We start from the raw sequence: 12,991 nt of genomic DNA, 5'->3' as shown, positions 1-12,991 counted from the left end.
GATGCTTTGCGATGATCGATCATTTTGTAAACATTTTGATAAGATTTCTCCAAGTAAGGGATGAAAGCGGCGCCGGTATGTTCGGCAAATTCCTTCAACGCCAAAATGGCCTCCTCTTTTTCATCTAAATATGAGTATTCAACACTGTATCCCGCAATGTTATCCAAATCATTATCCTCCCCATCAGAGTTTTCAATATCGATATCATCTTCGTTCTCATCAGCCTCCTCGGCTGGCGTTGGTACACCATCATCGCCTTTAAATTCCGGAACGACCTTCTCCGTCGAGAGTATAGATTCAAAAGTGCGTTCAATTACCTTCGGGAAAACGGAGGCCATCTCCTCATTAACCATCTCAGCCAATGAGGCAATTAAATTGTAAAGAGCACGACGTACATCAGGATCCTCAGCCTTCTCGAGTAAATTCAAAGCGAACGTCATGGTATCAGTGGCCAACGGCATGAAGTTCTGTTTGCCGATGGTGCGTGCCAAGGCAGCTAGAGTGTCGATGGCTTGTAGACGTAGACTGATAATCCAGTTACTCGTTACCAGTTGCTTCGGTGGCCACCAAAGCAGCAGTGAACATTTCACAAACCGATTCCATATGTTGCAAAAATTGATCCGGGGCCGCGTCAGCCAAAATAGCAAATGTAGACGAGCCTAGCTCGCTCTGCTTAGGATCGGCCGAAGAGCAGTAGCTGTAGATGAACTTTAACATTTCGCTCATCCATGAGTCGGACATTTGGCTTCGTAACGCACTAAAACACCAACAAATTGAGCAATGGCTTTACGCACAGACTTTTGCTGCTCCTGCATGAGGGCATTAAGCATACCCTGCTAAATAATCTGCTGTTGCTCAACCGGTACTTTGTTCCATTGACGCAATGTTGTTACGTGCTTTTTAAGTAGTACAGCAGAATATTGACGCACCTGTGGCTCTGGTGCCGAGACGGCAATTTCACAAAGAGCTGGTACAGTCTCCGGATGCTTGTAAGCCTCCTGTAAATCAGCGGTGGCCTTTTTGATTACATCGTTATGCGAAGAAAGTAAATTTGTAATCAAAAAGGCCACCGCTGATTTACAGCCTCACTTCGGACAACGATACTTCGCTGGCTGCAGGTGGAAGGAGTGGTTTCGATCTCCCACGAGTTAAGGAATGTATTCCTTATAATAGTAACAAACATCAAAACAACCTTTTGTTTCAGTAAACAGAATGCAGAAACAACCTTGAGTTAGAACAATTGATGTGCACTGTCACTACAACAAATAATCCTAAACAAACAAGTATCAAAACAACATTGAGTTTGAATACCACAACCTTATCTTAGAACAAAGCAATTGTATCTAAGCAAGCAATATATATATAAACAAACCTAAACAAATAATATAATCTGTATCTTAACAAACTATCAACTAGTAATAAGTAAACATATTAGTTAGTATAAATAGAAGTAAGAACCATGTAATAAGTTAGTCTTAAGAGTATAAATAAAGAGTACACATTTCGGTGCAGCTCAAATTATATTCTTTTGACTCATTTTTACTTATGGTAAAAATTAACTGGGGGCTCAACCGGGATAGCAAATTTATTTGCTATACAAAAAGCCAGATTTTATTCCGAAAGGAATAAATCAAAAAATTCCACAGGAAGTGGGACTTCCAGCACTAAATGCCTGAAAAAAGTGCAGAAACAAATGGCAATGGATATAAGTAGAAGTCCTGTAACAGCGGACAATACTTCCCGAACGAATCAAAAGCAGATCCCGAAAAAACGGACAGCGGCGAATTCAGCAAGATTCACAACAGGCCCTGGAAGAGCGGACAGCGACAATTCCTGAAAAAGTGGAACAAGGTAAAAAAGTATAGGCCCTGAAATAATGGATAATACTTTCACCAAGATTCGCAATAGACTCTGAAAAAGCGGATAACGTTGAGTCCTGAAAAATCCCGAAACATTGGACAGTTAATTATCAGTTAGGAAGAAGCAAAGATGGTCCAACTCCAAGCACAAGTAACTGCATTGATGGTAATTATAAACAAGCAACAAGAGGAATTTATACAAATTTATCCTCAATCGAAAAGTGAAAATTTCCATAAGCAGCACCACCACAAAAAAGGCACCAAAAACAAGGCAAGCCAAAAGGAAAATGTTTGTTGAGTTCTGGAAAATTAACGCTAAACAAAACGAACTAAAAGAAGACATCATTTTGAAACACGAAAAAATAATTAAGTATATAATATAGAAAGATATTAATTATAAACATAAAAAATTTTTCACACATATACGAAAAGTTTCAAAAACACAGCCAATAAAAAAAAGGCACCGAAAACAAGGCAACCAAAAAAGGAAAATGGTTGTTATATTTTAGAAAATTATTAAACTAATTAAACACTAAATTATAAGAGAAAGGAAAGCATTATAAGAAACATGCAAAAATAATTATTTACTATATAATATAATATAAAAAGGTAAATTAAAAAAATTAATCAAACACATAAAATAATTAATTATTATAAGCCGACATCAAGCCTAGATGTTTTGAAATGAGGACATTTCATTTTAACAGAGGGGAGAGTTAAGGAATGTATTCCTTATAATAGTAACAAACATCAAAACAACCTTTTGTTTCAGTAAACAGAATTCAGAAACAACCTTGAGTTAGAACAATTGATGTGCACTGTCACTACAACAAATAATCCTAAACAAACAAGTATCAAAACAACATTGAGTTTGAATACCACAACCTTATCTTGAACAAAGCAATTGTATCTAAGCAAAGCAATATATATATAAACAAACCTAAACAAATAATATAATCTGTATCTTAACAAACTATCAACTAGTAATAAGTAAACATATTAGTTAGTATAAATAGAAGTAAGAACCATGTAATAAGTTAGTCTTAAGAGTATAAATAAAGAGTACACATTTCGGTGCAGCTCAAAATATATTCTTTTGACTCATTCTTACTTATGGTAAAAATTAACTCACGATGGTTTGGCTGGCATACATAAAGTGTCAATTGGCCCATTGAGCTCGTTCATTGTGGCTCTGTACAAACAGCAAGATTTGCAAGGCGTTTCCAATGCCATTACGATCTTGATACCTAAGTTGATGAAGAAGTTTCTGTTGTGCTGTCTGCACTTGAAGGTTTGGGTGATCTTTTGAAAGAGCTGAAACAAATCTCTTTGCCAACGGTCGAACTTCGTGATGTTGTCTTCTCTTGTATAACCGACGTGCTACAGGGCAAGTCGCTTGTCAATTTGACGAGTCTACTGGCGATGATGATGAGGATGCTGAGGAGAGTGAATGCGACGAAGCCATCGTAGAGGGTGCTGGCAATTTGCTGCCATTGTAAGGCGCAGTCATGGGACCGCATCAGTTTAGACCATACTTTGAGCGCACTTATCCAATTGTTTTGCAAAAATTGCAAAAGGCGAAGAAAAATGAGGATCTTGAATCACAGCGCGCTTTCGCCTATGGCGTTTTAGCTAAATGTTTTGCACCACTCGGAAATCACACCGGCGCCTTTTTCAACACATTCTGTCCAGTTGTGATCGCTGGTCTCTCTGACGAATTCGATCAAGCTCGCCAAAACGCCGTATACGGTCTGGGTGAATTGGTGCTATACTCTGGAGATAAATCATATGAAGCTTCCAAGGAAACCAAAAGTTTTCAAGTAAAATAAATACGAATTAATTTGATTTTAATATGAACAGTTTATTGAATAGAAGTTTTCATAAAAAAAATACATACAATCCTTAAATAGCTGCTTTAAAAAGTGTGTGACACTGCTATAAAAATAAACTGTCATGGTTTGATCAAGTAATTTATGCGCAGTTTTGAAAATAACTCCTAATCGATAGAAAGAAAATGTGCTCTATCTGAATGTGTTCTATGGAAAAATCTAAATGTTCAATATCGGTAGCGTCCGCTGCGTAAGGAGCCGACCGCGCGACTGAGCCAGAGAATGTAAAGGGTACTAAAAACCACAGTACATATCAAAAAAGAAGTAAGAAAAAGTTATATATGTCACATACATACAAATGAAAAAGTAATATCAAAAAAAAAAAATTTTTTAAATACAAAAATTTTGCAATTAGGAAAGGAATTTTAGTATTAAAATAAAAGACATATTTTCTCACCAAAATAAGAAAGGAATTTGGCACTTCACAAAAAAGGATGTCTATTCAACGTGAACCAAAGTGGCAGTGAATTTGCTTTCCAAACATGCCTCCTTATATACCATTTTTCCATGGCATATAAATTTCATAAAAAAATCGAAAGTTTTCAATTTACGTATGAAAGCTGTTGCCTCAGCCTGCTTCGATTTTTTTCAAAGGCTACTAGTGCCGGTTTGCATTTCAAACGTAGTAGAAAAACTACATTTTTCTTATGAAAACTACTAAATAGTGTAAAATGCAATAAACTGAAACTATTCAGATTCTGTGCCTTTTAGCTTATTAGGCCTAAGAAAATTATAGCAGAATAAATGGCTGAAAAAAATTATCAGCTTAAGAAAATTATAACTATTGAAGCACTATTATAGCTTTTGAAACACTAAGGGCCGTTTTCTCAATGTCTGGTTAGCAGCCATATTTGTCAGTTAAGTTCTGGTTAACTTAACCAAGTCTCCTTCTTTATATATAGAGCTTTTTTAAGCAGAACTTGGTTTAACCAGATATTGAAAAAAACCGACCTATAAAATAAGTCCTCACCAACTAATCTAATAATATATAATGGATGAGGTTTGTACGCGAATATAATAGTCAGACAACAATATTATATATTAAAAAAAATATTTAATATTTTTTAAAAATATATTTGACTACTAATATTCCGCTATACTACAATTTTCACTATAGATACTGCATAACTGCATAACGCCGCGGCGCGTCCCTAACAACGGTGAGTGCCATCAGCATAGCTGACATGAATGGCATCGTGTTTGGAGATATTAACGATTTTGTATAAAATCATGTATGCTGCAGTCTAAAAAAAATGTTTAGCCCAATAAAAAGTTTAACTATTATTAAATGAAAATTAGGCAAGTTTTGAAAAATAGCTTGTTTGAAAGTATTGTTTTTTTTGTTGTTTTGTACTTAAGATCTTTTGTAAAACGAAAATAACTAAGAAACAATGTCTTAATTATACTTAAGATTTTATTACGGAAGAAAGACTTGACTTTTTAAAATTAATAAGTAGACATAAGAGCTTCGTTAAAATTGAAATAAATAAATAAAAGGATTAGGATTTTTGTTTAATTTTTTTATTCCTTAGAAAAACGAGTTAAATTTAAAATTTACAGTCTTCAGTTCTTATATTTTTATTTAAAACGAAAAAAAAATCCAAAAAATAAAAGGCAATGTTTAAGTTTTTCAGTGAAGCTTGTAAATATTTGATTGTACTATATTTAATCGTTGCTTTCATCGTTTTCGGTTAGATCTGGATGACAGTCTAACATATCTTCTGAAGATAAGTTCATATAGAAGCCTCTATAATTTTCATCCACTATCGGCAGCATATCTATAAGATAATTTTTCTTTTTAGTGCTAATTTTTATTGGTGCGACATAACAATTTTTTAAATCTTTTATTTTGACGGAATTGATTCCTCGCTTTGTTATATCAGAGAATATGAAGTAATATAGAATGCGCATCATGGCAAATGACAAAATTTCGGTTTCGGGTGCAGATGCGGGCGGTAAGCAACAGGTGGAATTTGATTAGCAGAACTTGAACAACGGAATTATGTTAAATTTCATATTCTTTACATTGCGAAAATATGCATGAAATTGAGCTTTTGGAACGTCGCGCCTATTCGTAATATGTCGTGTTTTTTGTTGTTGGCTTTTTGAAAGAAGCCATGGTTTGTATTTGCGATCAAGTCTGTTTTTGTATTTACGCGTAAAAACAAAAATGCAGAAGCAATGATGCTTTGCAGTGTATATTTCAAAAGAATTGTAGCAATGAATTAACTTTTGTTTTTGAATATGCTCTGGTTAGAGCATGTGTGCATATGTTAATATGCGATTGATCTTCTACGTGAATGGATGTATGCTCCCTGGCGCTTGAAACAAATTTTGATTTTTGTTTGTATACATATCTATATTTTGACGTGGTTGATCCCAATTTAAAATTTTTACGTGGCTTGTTCCAAATAAATTTATTTGTATACATACTCCAAATTTTTAATTGTTTTTCTATTTACATTGAAATTGCAACGGTATGGCCGCAATTCAAAATACTACAAGGACAAATAAAAATAGTGCAAGGTCGGGAATTAAATGTTGTGTGCGCAGTTGCCAAAAATCAAAAAGATGCTGGCCCAATTTAAAAATATTTAAATTTCCCGCTGCCGATCTTATTTTCAATCAAATTTGGCGGGAAAAATGCAATGTTGCAAATGAAGATTATGACAAAAAACTTTATATTTGTCACAATCATTTCAGCAGCACGTTCATCGGGAAAAATTTTTTTAAAAATTCTGCAATTCCAACATTAAATTTGGATGAATATCATTTATTTTCTGATGAAGGCCTTATGGAACCAGATATTCCCTCGAAGCGACCCCACTGGGATGATGTTATGTGCAATAACTGTGAAAAAAATACAAGAATATCTAATTTTTATAGAAAAAAATACAGCGATTTATTAAAGAAATTTAGAAAAATCAAAGCAAAGCTGAGAACTAAGGAACTCCCTGTTTTGAAATCTAGAAAGGCAAATTTAAGGATGTTGCAAAACTCAATTGACTCTTTAAAAAATATAAGTTCTGAGTCCAAAACATTTTGCAAGCTGCTGGTAAGCACGAGGCCAAAGGAATATTCTGATGTGAAATATTTGGCACAAAATATATTTTATATTTTACAGTCAACTTATTCCTTTCTAAGGAATAAATTAAATTTAAATTTGCCACACATAAGCACTTTAAATCGGTGGGCTCCAATAAAATTCCTTCAACCTGGTATCAAAAATGTCGCCTTCGTTTCCATCAAGAGTATGTGTTTAGAATTAAAAGAAAAAAATGAAAATCACTTGGTACTTTTGATAGACGAAATGGCAAATCGAAAGGAATTAAGATATAATTCAAAACTGGATTTGATTGACGGATTTGAATGTACAGGCTTCGAGAGAACAATTAAAATTGGTAAGCAGGTATGCGTTTTTATGCTGAAATCAATGTTCTCTAATTGGAGTTCAATTTTAAATTATTTTGTTTCTGAGAACGGATTAACCTCAAATATTTTATGTGGAATTATTAAAAAATAATTATACTCAGATAATTGTTATCGGTCTGCTATTCAACTCAACAAAGAACCACATAAATTTATTCAATTATTCTTATGCTACTTAGAGGGAGTTAAATTTGTCGACGAAAAAAAAGAGTATATTTTTTAGATGGAATGAAATTATCATTAAAATCTGCTCTTCTAATCGTTGAAGAAGTATTAAAAGATAATTCAGCCAGGTTATTGGCTTTCAAAATTATAAAAAATAGTTCATTTAGCAACTGTGAAGAGACGCAGAATTCAATGGATCAGGTCATGACCAGCGTTTCTAACAATGAACCGGAGTTGCTTGTAAATAAGGAAGAAGATAACAGCCTGCTATATAATTTCGATTTTAACGACCAATCGCATGAGAATTACTCTTTGGAAGACTCATTTTGTAACCAGTCAGATTTTAGTTTAGAGCTGGTATCAATTAGATATTTTGTTGGATATGTGGCATACAAAATCATTCCAAGGTTAAAATGTGAAAAATGTTGCGAATTAGGGGAAAAAGATGAAGTTTTAACTGCTCCTAGTGAACTGTTCATTTTTCACAAAAACTGTCAATCACTTACAGATTTCGGTAATCTCGTTGCTCCATCGGAAGCCCTTATGAGTGCTAGTGTAAAACATGTCATATTTTTTCAACAAACATTTAAATTAGAGCCTGAGAAATTAGGCATAAAGGCTTTCATGTTAGAATCATGCAAAAATTCTACTCCCGAATGGTTCAGTGGGGAGTGCTGTAACCATAGACTAGAAATTTTAGATTTTATGTTATTAATACTTTTAAGAAAACACTTCATTTGGGCTGTGCAAAAAGGAAGTTCGAAACAAAGAAAATTAAAAATTATTGCTGATCAATAGATGTTCATATTTTATTATTCTCTCGCAACAATGTTGCTAAGGAGAGTATTATAGTTTTGTTCACATAACGGTTGTTTGTAAGTCCTAAAACTAAAAGAGTCAGATATAGGGTTATATATACCAAAGTGATCAGGGTGACGAGTAGAGTCGAAATCCGGATGTCTGTCTGTCCGTCCGTTCGTTTGTCCGTCCGCCCGTCCGTGCAAGCTGTAACTTGAGTAAAAATTGAGATATCATGATGAAACTTGGTACACGTATTTCTTGGCTCCATAAGAAGGTTAAGTTCGAAGATGGGCAAAATCGGCCCATTGCCACGCCCACAAAATGGCGGAAACCGAAAACCTATAAAGTGTCATAACTAAGCCATAAATAAAGATATTAAAGTGAAATTTGGCACGAGGGAGCGCATTAGGGAGGGGCATATTTGGACGTAATTTTTTTGGAAAAGTGGGCGTGGCCCCGCCCTCTACTAAGTTTTTTGTACATATCTCGGAAACTACTATAGCTATGTCAGCCAAACTCTACAGAGTCGTTTTCTTCAGGCATTTCGATATACAGTTCAAAAATGGAAGAAATCGTATAATAACCACGCCCACCTCCCATTCAAAGGTTATGTTAAAAATCATTAAAAGTGCGTTAACCGACTAACGAAAAACGTCAGAAACACTAAATTTTACGGAAGAAATGGCAGAAGGAAGCTGCACCCAGGTTATTTTTATAACTTGAAAATGGGCGTGGCCTTGCCCACTTATGGACCAAAAACCATATCTCAGGAACTACTCTACCGATTTCAATGAAAATTCGGTATATAATATTTTCTTAACACCCTGATGATATGTACGAAATATAGGTGAAATGGGTTCACAACCACGCCTTCTTCCAATATAACGCTATCTTGAATTCCATCTGATGCCTTCTCTGTATAATACATAGTACATTAGGAACCAATGATGATAGCGGAATAAAACTTTACAAAAATACGGTATTTGAAAAATATGTAAATGACGTATAATGAAATCTCGATTATCACTTTATCATGCGAGAGTATAAAATGTTCGGTGACACCCGAAATTAGCCCTTCCTTACTTGTTTTTTACTTAAAATTGAAACAATTTATTAATTTATATAAAATTTATAATAAACTATATGTTTGTTTTCGTTTTTGTCGCAATAACTAAAAAATTATGATTAAAACTATTAATACATATTTATGTGTAAATTTAATTTTACAGCAGACATATAAATAATATCACGTACATATGTACGTTTATTTATATTCCCTCATATCCACCATTTTTATGATGTTTTTTTCGTTTTAGGTTTAAAAATGTGAAAACTCTACATTCAGTATTTAAGTGATTTAAAAATATGAAGTAGCAAGCAAATTGAAATATTTTGCTAAGCAACGAAGAACCAAATCATGCACACATACAAGGGCAACATATCACACATATTGTTCTTTGTTTTTCTATCTACACAAACGATGCTGTGCTCGACTTCGCGGCATCGCTCTATGCTTTTTTCATGTTCATTTTCATTTTATTTGACTGCCAAAATTGTGAGAAACGAAGCAAGGAAACGAGGAGTCATTCGGCTACAGTTATGGCTTCTGTGCGTTGAATTTTCTGTAAAGTTAACAGCGAAATGAGCAAATTTTCTGTGAACTTAACAGCAAACTACCGGGTTGTACCAGTATGACCCGCCATACAACGTGTACGTTGTACGAGATGCGCATTCTATATTACTTCATATTCTCTAGTTATATTAATGCACTTGAAAGGATCACCTTCACTTAATGATGTTTTAAAATATATTTTACCGTACTCTTTAGTACTCTGAACCATTTAATGTCATGCCAATTGAACTTATCACCGTTGTCAGCCACTTTACTCCAAGTAAATACACTTTTTTCTTCAGTCCGACTGTTCTTATAAATTGGTACCAATCTCGGGGATGATGGATTTTTATTGAAGATCGCACTCAATGTGTGTATGTCCAGGGACCATGAATTTATGATCTATAATGCTTAAATTGTTTTCTAGTTGCATGAAAATAGCAAACATAGTTGCAACGAAAGAGTTTTTGTTTTGGCCGGGGCAGCAATCACTGTAAAAAACAATATGATTTACGTTTGCGTTTAATTGCAGTAAATGAGTAAACACGCATGAAGCTATTTCGTTTCCACCTCTTTTAGCTATAGCTTCATGCCACAGGTAGCATATTGGCTGATTTGTTGCACAGTCATGTATGGTAAGGTTAAAGGTCCAAAAAGGCCTTTTGTAGAATGACAATGAAGTTCTCAACAGAGGTGTGGGAAGGCACTGTTGAAGATCGAAATAAAACACTTTTAGTTTATTATCATTTAGAGATTTTGCTTTATCGGTTTTTTTAGCATCATAAGCATGTTGTGATATTTTTAGAGATTCAAGTTCCTCTGACTTGGCAACTTGTATTTTACATTGAAGCAAATCACATTTGTGGGAAGTGTGAACTTCAGGTTTTTTAAATTTTAATTCGAGTGTGCCAAAGAGTTGAGCAAATTTTGAAAGCGACACGGAATGGTTTTATTTACCTTTACCTTTTCACTCGGTAGAAAACGCTTGGAAATATCACCGCGACTGTAGTACGACTCATATGATGGAAAGCTTTTTATGAAGCGTAAAATTACTTGCTCTCTTGCCAGAGAAAGCTTTATAGAGAACGAATGTTTTCCACACATATCTCCACTAACTCCTCCTTCAAGCTTTGACTTCACAACTGTTTTTATGAACTGCTCGGTCTTGGACAACGTGAATCTGAAGCATTTTTGGCAAACTGAAATTCTATTACCAATAGCCTCCAAAAAATAGTACGAGTAGTAGCAATTTGGTCTTCTTCTTCTTTTTAATTGGCGTAGACACCGCTTAAGCGATTATAGCCGAGTTAACAACAGCGCGCCAGTCGTTTCTTTTTTTCGCTACGTGGCGCCAATTGGATATTCCAAGCGTAGCCAGGTCCTTCTCCACCTGGTCCTTCCAACGGAGTGGAGGTCTTCCTCTTCCTCTGCTTCCCCCGTCGTGTACAGCGTCCAATACTTTCAGACCTGGAGTGTTTTGTCCATTCGGACAACATGACCTAGCCAGCGTAGCCGCTGTCTTTTAATTCGCTGAACTATGTCAATGTCGTCATATATCTCGTACAGCTCATCGTTCCATTGGATGCGATATTCGCCGTGGCTAACGCGCAAAGGACCATAAATCTTTCGCAGAACTTTTCTCTCAAAAACTCGCAACGTCGACTCATCAGTTGTTGACATCGTCCAAGACTCTGCACCATACAGCAGGACGGGAATTATGAGTGACTTATAGAGTTTGGTTTTTGTTTGTCGAGAGAGGACTTTGCTTCTCAATTGCCTACTCAGTCCGAAGTAGCACCTGTTGGCAAGAGTTATCCTGCGTTGGATTTCTAGGCTGACATTGTTGGTGGTGTTTACGCTGGTTCCAAGATAGACGAAATTATCTACGACTTCAAAGTTATGACTGTCAACAGTGACGTGAGAGCCAAGTCGCGAATGCGACGACTGTTTGTTTGATGACAGGAGATATTTCGTTTTGCCCTCGTTCACTGCCAGACCCATTTTCTGTGCTTCCTTGTTCAGCCTGGAGAAAGCAGAACTAACGGCGCGGGTGTTGAGGCCGATGATATCAATATCATCGGCATACGCCAGCAGCTGTACACTCTTATAAAAGATGGTACCTTCTCTATTTAGTTCTGCGGCTCGAACTATTTTCTCCAGGAGCTGGTTGAAGAAGTCGCACGGTAGGGAGTCGCCTTGTCTGAAAACTCAAAGCGAGGTTCTTCAACATATCGCTGATTTGCGCCCACGCCCCGACGGAAGAGAAGGACGATGTGACCAAAGATGCCTTCTATGAGCGCTTGGAGCGCGCTTATGAGAGCTGCCCCCGCCACGATGTCAAAATCGTGCTTGGCGACTTTAACGCCAGGGTGGGCAAAGAAGATATATTTGGCACTACGGTCGGTAAAGTCAGCCTCCACGACGAAACATCCCCAAATGGGTTGAGGCTGATTGACTTCGCCGGGGCCCGAAATATGGTTATCTGTAGATTCCAGCATAAAAAGATTCATCAAGCTTCCTGTCTGTCTCCGGATCGAAAAACTACCAACCAGATCGATCATGTTGTGATAGACGGAAGACACGTTTCCAGTGTTTTAGATGTGCGTGCGCTCCGAGGTCCTAACATCGACTCGGACCACTATCTTGTTGCAGCTAAGATTCGCACCCGCCTCTGTGCAGCAAAAAACACACACAGCCAAACACAAGGAAGGTTCGACGTCGAGAAGCTGCAATCACAACAGACAGCCCAACGATTTTCTACTCGGCTTGCACTCCTTCTCTCTGAGAGCACTCGTCAACAACTCGGTATAAGGGAACTGTTTGACGGCATTTCGAACTCCTTACGTACAGCTGCAACCGAAACCACTGGTTTTCGGAAAGTGCAAAAGAAGAGCTGGTACGATGAGGAGTGCCGTGTCGCAGCGGAGAGAAAACAGGCTGCCTACCTCGCAGCGCTACGATCGACCACTACACATGCGGGATGGGATAGATACCGAGAGTTGAAGAGGGAAGCGAGACGCATTTGTAGACAGAAGAAGTAAGAGGCCGAAATGCGTGAATACGAAGAGCTTGATAAGCTGGCCGACAGGGGCAATGCTCGAAAATTCTACGAAAAAATGCGGCGGCTTACAGAAGGTTTAAAACCGGAGCATACTCTTGTAGAACCTCCAAAGGTGATCTAGTCACCGATGCCCAGAGCATAGTTAAATTATGGAGGGAACAGTTCTCCAACCTGC

Source organism: Bactrocera neohumeralis, unplaced genomic scaffold (assembly GCF_024586455.1).
Source record: "Bactrocera neohumeralis isolate Rockhampton unplaced genomic scaffold, APGP_CSIRO_Bneo_wtdbg2-racon-allhic-juicebox.fasta_v2 cluster10, whole genome shotgun sequence".
Taxonomy (NCBI): domain Eukaryota; kingdom Metazoa; phylum Arthropoda; class Insecta; order Diptera; family Tephritidae; genus Bactrocera; species Bactrocera neohumeralis.
Note: the sequence above shows the minus strand (reverse complement) of the source record.